The sequence below is a fragment of the Passer domesticus genome, chromosome 2 (assembly GCF_036417665.1).
Source record: "Passer domesticus isolate bPasDom1 chromosome 2, bPasDom1.hap1, whole genome shotgun sequence".
Lineage (NCBI taxonomy): Eukaryota > Metazoa > Chordata > Aves > Passeriformes > Passeridae > Passer > Passer domesticus.
In genome coordinates this window covers 104,184,911-104,191,831 of record NC_087475.1, presented here as the reverse complement: position 1 = coordinate 104,191,831, position 6,921 = coordinate 104,184,911, and positions in this window count along the sequence as shown.

Below are 6,921 nucleotides of genomic sequence, written 5' to 3'. Positions count from 1 at the left end.
ATTTTTGTAGAGCTTTCTTTTCTTAGCACAGCATTAAAAGGAAAGATAAAAAAAGAAACAAAAAATGTGTCAGAGCCAAAACACATGTGTCCTCTCTCTTTCCTGTGCTCTGAGAAGTTGATTTCTTGACATCCAGTCCCTCTGGGTGACCTATGGCTCCATGCCAGAGACCTGTGCCCTCTGATTTGTATCTCTTCTCCATTAGCTTGACTCCCTGGTCAATGGAACAGGAAAGAGGAGGTTGATGTTGCCGGATCTATTCAAGACCCAGGCATGTGAGGACTTCTCACACTCAAGCTGTGGGGAACCAGCTTGGAAAAGCAACAAAAGAGCAGGGCAGATAAAGCAGTCTGGGTCAAGTGCCTTGTAGCCCAGACAAACCTACTCTGACAAACCTATTTCGAGGTTGCAGGTTGTCACAGGAAGGAAGACCCTTCCTATCACAGTGTAAGATAGGGCTTTGTTGGCCCTGTTTAGCAGACTGATTTCATTTAATAAAGAACCTCCTAACCACACACAGACATCCTAAAGCCTCCTGCTTGTTTCTTAATCGGTGTTCTGTACTTCAGCCTGTTACTGTAATTTGTGTTCTCTCTGCCATCCCTCCTCCTCCCCTCACTTTCCCAGAGTAAAGCCTTGATCCACCATCCTGGAAAGCCCTTCTACCTCAAAACTCATGCCTAATAACCTATTAAGCTCTTTTTAAAGCTTCCTTACCTAATCCTCCAAGTTAGATGTTCTTCTTAAAAGGTTCATGCATGTAGATGCCATCTTTTAACATGGGGAGGCAAAGCCCCTTCCAATTCCTTCTGCCACCTGTCCCTGGAGGATTTATATATCTTACAAAGGCCAGATTTCCGATGCTGGAAGTCTGGGGTCCTCATCCCTAATGTCTACAGACTTTGCAGTTTAGTTACTGGATTTTGAACACTACTACAACATAATGTTTTTTCTCACTGATACACTAATGGTGTGTCCCTCCTTCAGCCTAGGGGCCTAAGAGTTAAACCACATGTTTAGGCCATTGCTGTTTCCACTGGGAATTTGGATCTTTAGCTTTATGTGGATATCAATAGAAGTAAGGCTAATAATTTTTCTATATGGGTATCAGGGATGGGTGTGTGTGAGAAGGGAAGGGGCTGAACAAAGGTTTTAAAAAATAATTAGCTTTTACGCCCTCTCTTGCCAGAGGTGTCAACCCTCTTTATCACAGCTCAGCCACATGAATAGTTCATTTCTCACCACAATGACAGAGGTGGAAGCAAACAGCAGGCTGGGGACAAAAAAGTGTAGATGAGGGCAGAGTAAGGCAGTAATATGGTTTTACAGCTGGCCCAAGGTTCTATTCCACCAGCAGTCCATCTGCTTTGGGAGATTCTTGCCTCCTTTCCTTTCTTCTAGCTTCTCCTTTCTGCACCTTTGCTTTTACCAGAGTCTATCTTTACTGTACTGAGTCAACTAGTAGTACTGCTCCAATATATACAAACAAGAGAGTAGAAATCTCTGGTGCAGCAGTGGAACCTTTTAAAACACAAATAGAAAGCTTTTAACTGGTTCCCATCTAACAGCCCTAATTAGCAAGGCTCCTCCTCAATTTAGCAAAGCTGGGATCTGCTGCATCTCACCCTGCACATGGATGTAGATGGGGACTGGAAGTTATTTTCAGTTTTGGGATTGCTGCCTTGCACTGTGCCCTGTCACACAGGTGACCTCTGCAGACTGCCAGGGACTGTGGAGAAGACTTGCTGCTCTGTGCCTTTCCCAGCTCAGGCTTCTCTCCTGCTCAGATGGAGCGTACAATTTGCTCAGCAGCTGAAGACTCAGCACAGGGCCTTTTGAAGAGTCTCTGTGCAATTAGTATGGCAAATTGGAGCTTCCCAGGAGGGTACACAGCATCACGCTCACCAGCAACAAGATCTCAGCTCCTCCGTACAAAAGGAACCTCATTTAATGTATTAAATATTTAATTAATGAACTGAAGCTTTAATGAGGTGGTGATGAAGATGCCAAACAAGATACTGGGACAGGAATATCCTACCCTGGAGATAACAAAAAGTTAGCTACTGTTCTCCCAGTAGTATTTTTTTCATTGGCAACACAACTGCCTGGGGAAACCCTCAATACCTTTAAGTCTCATTCTGCCTAGGTGAAGGGAATTGCACAGGTGGGATGCTTCCCAGATGTGGGAAGGAAAGCTCCTTTATTGCCTCTTTTATTGAGCTGGTATAGAAGCTTTGGCTGGGAAATACAGGAGTGCTACAGCCTCTCTGCTGCACGTAGCAGGATAGGAATTGCTAACATAGAGATAAACAGAGGTGGAGTGAAAAATCATGTAGGGAGGCATGCCACTGCTAGAGCCATGAAAGGTCAGATTTCTCAGGCAAGGAAAGGCAAGGTTTTCAAGTTGAAAAGAGTCCTGTTTTTCCCTTGCATTGGATCTACTTGATATCACTGATGCTACATTTACTACAAACACCGAGCCGCTGGTCTGGGCTAGGTGTCTTCCCAGAAGTGTTGGAAGTGAACCTCTTATGCCTGGGATTACTCACTGAATGTTCATTTCTCCTCCTTCAGATGGGATATTGCTAAGGTTTTACCTGAGTGCTGTCCTTTAGTGGGGTCAGGTCTCCTGTCTGGAGTGATGAGGGCCAAGGGGCTGAGGCACTGAAGGCAGAGGGTGTTCTTCAGGCAGGAGGCACTCAAAGAAAAGGCCATAGGGAATTCTGGTGGTGTGACTGAAGGATGCAAGCACCAAAATTATTCTCACTGTTTCCTCTCTGTGTGAGAATTGCTTTAGCTGATCAGCCCCTGTTATGGGAACCCTGGGATTTGGAAAGGAATAATAAAAGATTAATCGAGAAACTCCTGAATGAATTCAATAAAAATGACATATGGAGTGTGCACCATGATATTTTTATGATTAGGCTGGCAGATAATTGGAACGAGCAGATTCTGCCCCACGCTTGATCAGGTCTGGTGTCTCAGAGATGCTTCTGATTTCAGTGTTTCTTTACAAACGAAAAATTAGAGAGGAAAAGGGAATGAATGGAAAAGGAGGCAAGACCAAATGCTTCTCTGTTCACTTTAGGACGAAGCTCTGGGAAAGCTGCTGTTTAAAATGCATTTCAGATTTCAGAACACAGTCCTCTATGCCACAGGTTTTTGCTTGATTCACACAACATCGTTAAGCCCAGGGCTGGGCTGGGATCAGGGTTCCTCTGAATTTTCAGCCTTTCTCTCCTTGCTTCCAACTGGCAACTGCAAGTACTCAGGCCCAGCATAATGGTTGAAAGGCAGCGTTTAACAACCTCCCAGCATCCCTCCCAAACTCTACAGCAGCAGGTTGTTTCTCAAGAACAGCATTTTCAAGCCAGGACCTCAGCTCAGAGCTAAGCACTCTCTTGCACTGGGTGTTACAGCACATATTCTTTGGACCTCTACAAAGGCTTTGCAGGACACTGTGGCAAGTGACACTCTCTGCTGCTCTGCTTTGACAATCCTCTGTGCAGCTTTCCTTATCCCCTCCCTAACACAAGAAGTTAGTTTTGATTCAGGGCCCATGACAGCCTCGCTGCTCAGCCATGGAGGGTCAGCTCTGCACCCTGGCCAGCTCCCCTCTCTGGTGCCTGTCACACACTTGTCAGGTTTGCAGAAGAGCATCTTCCTGCCTTCTTCCCTGCTTGTATCTGCAGAACACCTCTGTGTTCTGCCCTCAAATCCTGCCCTTAGCAGCAAGGTTTGGAATGAAATTATCTCTAAGGTCCCTTCCAACCCAAACAAACCCATTTTGTGATTCTGTGCTTCTATGAATGATCTCATCAACTCCTTCTTCCCCATCTGTCTCTAGCCAGCCACTCTTTTGCCTTATATTTAAAATTTTCTTTAGACAAAGACTGTATTTTTGTTCTCTGCTTGTTCAGCACCAAGTGGAATGGGACCTTGATCCGTACTCGATGGATCAGAGAGTAATGCAGCTTTTGTGATAATAAGTGATAATAAAAAGTATTGACTGGTTCGCAGCATGAGGCTGTGATGAAATGATGGAAGGTTATATTGTACCTTTTATCTTAGAAAGACAAAAGAGAGGGGGAGATAGGCAAGGACATGTGGATTTAGTTTATCTTTCTTTTCTTTTTTTTTTTTTTTCTCTTAATTCAGAGTGGATGGAGTTATTTAGGTGTGTTATGAAGCCCTAAGAATACATACATTCTTTTTACCCTGTGTTAGTATCCTGCTACCTTTCCTTTAAGGCCACACATGAGATAACCCTTCTCAGGAAAAGTGCTCTGGAAGATCTCATTTTACCCATTTGGGATATTCCTAGGCAGTGTGCCTTGCTTTTTGTTCGATACAGAGCTGGCCCCTGGATGACATGTCCCTGTTGGAGCCAGGGGTGTGATTTCAGGGTGAATAGAAATAACCACCCTCTCTGATCTGAAATGGTGGTCAATTTCACAAATACTAAAGTGAGCCAACACTTCATTTACAGAGCTTCTCAGATGAACTTTTATACAGGCTTGTTTTAACTTTACTGTTACCCATAGCAGCAGCATGTGAGGTCAAGATACCTCAGGTATGTCCATGCTTCCTGCAAGTTACCCTGCAGTATAATTACAGTAAAGATGTTATCCATGTGAAAGACCAGAGGAGACTTTACTAAGGCTTTTATCTTCCAGATCTTCCCAGGGCATGAGTTTTCCCATGGAAATGATTCTCTGAGGGAAAACACCGTTTTCTTTACTATTGTAAATAAAATACAGCAACTTCTGACAGCTCAGAAATGTTAGACTCTGAACAGAATGTTTTGACTTCGATTGGTCCAAACATTTGCAGTTGCTGAAATGAATCAAAGCATTTTGGTGTACATTTATCTGAAACCAGGTTGTGCCTGACCACGGGGCTGCGGTGCCTCATGGGAGCTGTAGTTTGGATGCATTGTACCTGTGGCTCTCATGGATTTATCTGCTGGTCTGAGACACATTTCCAATAATCCACCACAGATCTGCACTGACTGGGCTGAACAGTGCAGGGTGAAAGCCAGAGAACAGCCAGGTATGGTGACAGATCAGTTCCAGCACAGGCAGAAACAAGGCTGTGAAACATTCAGTATAACATCCCCAGATAAAATGTTTGGTTTCAAGGAATGCCAAAATACATTTTTTGGATTGGGGAAGTGGAAAAAAGACTGTATTTCCTGTTGTGGGTTTGGGGTTTTCTTGTTGTTTTTGTTTGGTTTTTTTTTTGTTTTTTAAAAATTATTCCTTTGGAAAAGTATGTGTTAATTTAGGTTTTCATTCTGACAAATTATTGTGTTTTTCACGGGCTGGATCACTGAGATATTTTCTTACCCAATATAAGAGTTCACTCTTGCTACAGATGTAATGGGATTGATTCAGTCTCAGCCACTCTAGGAGTGGAGTTAACCCAATGATTAGTGACACAATTAATGAATTTTACCCTTGTTGCATGAAGAGATGTGTTTCTTTGTAATTTTATTTGTATTACGCTTTTTTTTTCATTCTGAGAAATAATTTTTCATCAGAATTTCAAAATAATTTGTGATGGATGGAGAAAATACCTTCTTGCTTTACAAACAATGTAACCTCAGCCTTCTTGCATAGTCCATATTAAAAAAATTAAGGGAAAAAAAGCATTTTACTTTGAATAAAATGTCTCAGGGGGAGAAACCCCACTCTTCCATACCTTTTGTCTTCAGTGCTGCCCCCTCAAGCTTGGTTCATCAACTGTTAAGTAACAAAGCACAGCACACAGAATGCTGGTAGAGCAATGAAAACTTATGTCTTCCCCAGGTGGAATTGCAGGAAAAAGCTTCAAGAGAGATGAATATAGAATTTGCCTGGGATATATAGGCCAAAATCTAGGGAGGGAAAGCAAGCCAGGACATCATAAATGGCGGCAGATGATCAAAGCCCAAATTATGTTTTTCCTCTGAAGGATGATACTTTTCCTAGGATCCCTTAGACAGGGCTGCACACGGGGCAGCTCTGTGCATACTGAGTGGGGCTGCTCTGAGCCTGTGATTAGAATGCACCTATTTAATCCTCTGAAGCTGCTGGATTAGGGTACGGGCACTCTGATTTATTTTGTCTGTTTGGGCTGTGTACACACTGTGTAAAGGAATTTGGATCTAATCTTTGCCATCATTATAATTAATTATATGCTATTCTCCAGCATGTAATGGTGGCGATAGAACTCTTACATGGATCTGTGTGTTCCTCACATACTCTGCCACAAGAATAGATCTGCTGGGGAGATATTTCTTAATTAATTGTTTAGTTCATCAAAACACCATGCTGGGCCAAGTTCAACCCTGGTGTTATACTGTTGATTTTAGCCTGGCATCCAATGAGAGATTTAGCCCTGAAGTTTTTCCTCCCTTTCATTTACCTTCTAATGTTTTTTTTTTGATTGTGCTGCAACTGGCAGCTAAATATGCATTTGTCCACGTGGCCAAGTGGCAAGCATGAAAGGGAGGCCATCAGACAGCTCTGTGTTAGGCTATTAGTTCAGCTGTGTTATTCTTCTTTGAACAGAGCTTCAGAGGGAAAGAGGGATGGAGGAATGGTATGAGCTTTTGAAGACAAAGAGCACCTAGTGGATGAAGAAGCTGAACCTCAAAGAGGAGGGCTGAGTTCCTAAGAGCTAGGCAGACCTTGCCCAGTGAGATTTGTGACTGCTGGTAGCAGACCGGTAAGCAGGTATTCCTATGCCTACGACTGATTTGCATCTGGCAACTGTCCCATTTCTCTGTGGCTGCATGGGCTGTGGCCAGGAGTACCTGTGGGTGTAGATGAATTGTTCAATGGTGTGTGTGGATTTTTATTACTGAGTCTGTGTGGAAATCTATTTGGAAGAGGTTTACATTTGTGCTGCTGTATGAATCAGTTACTGCACATAAGT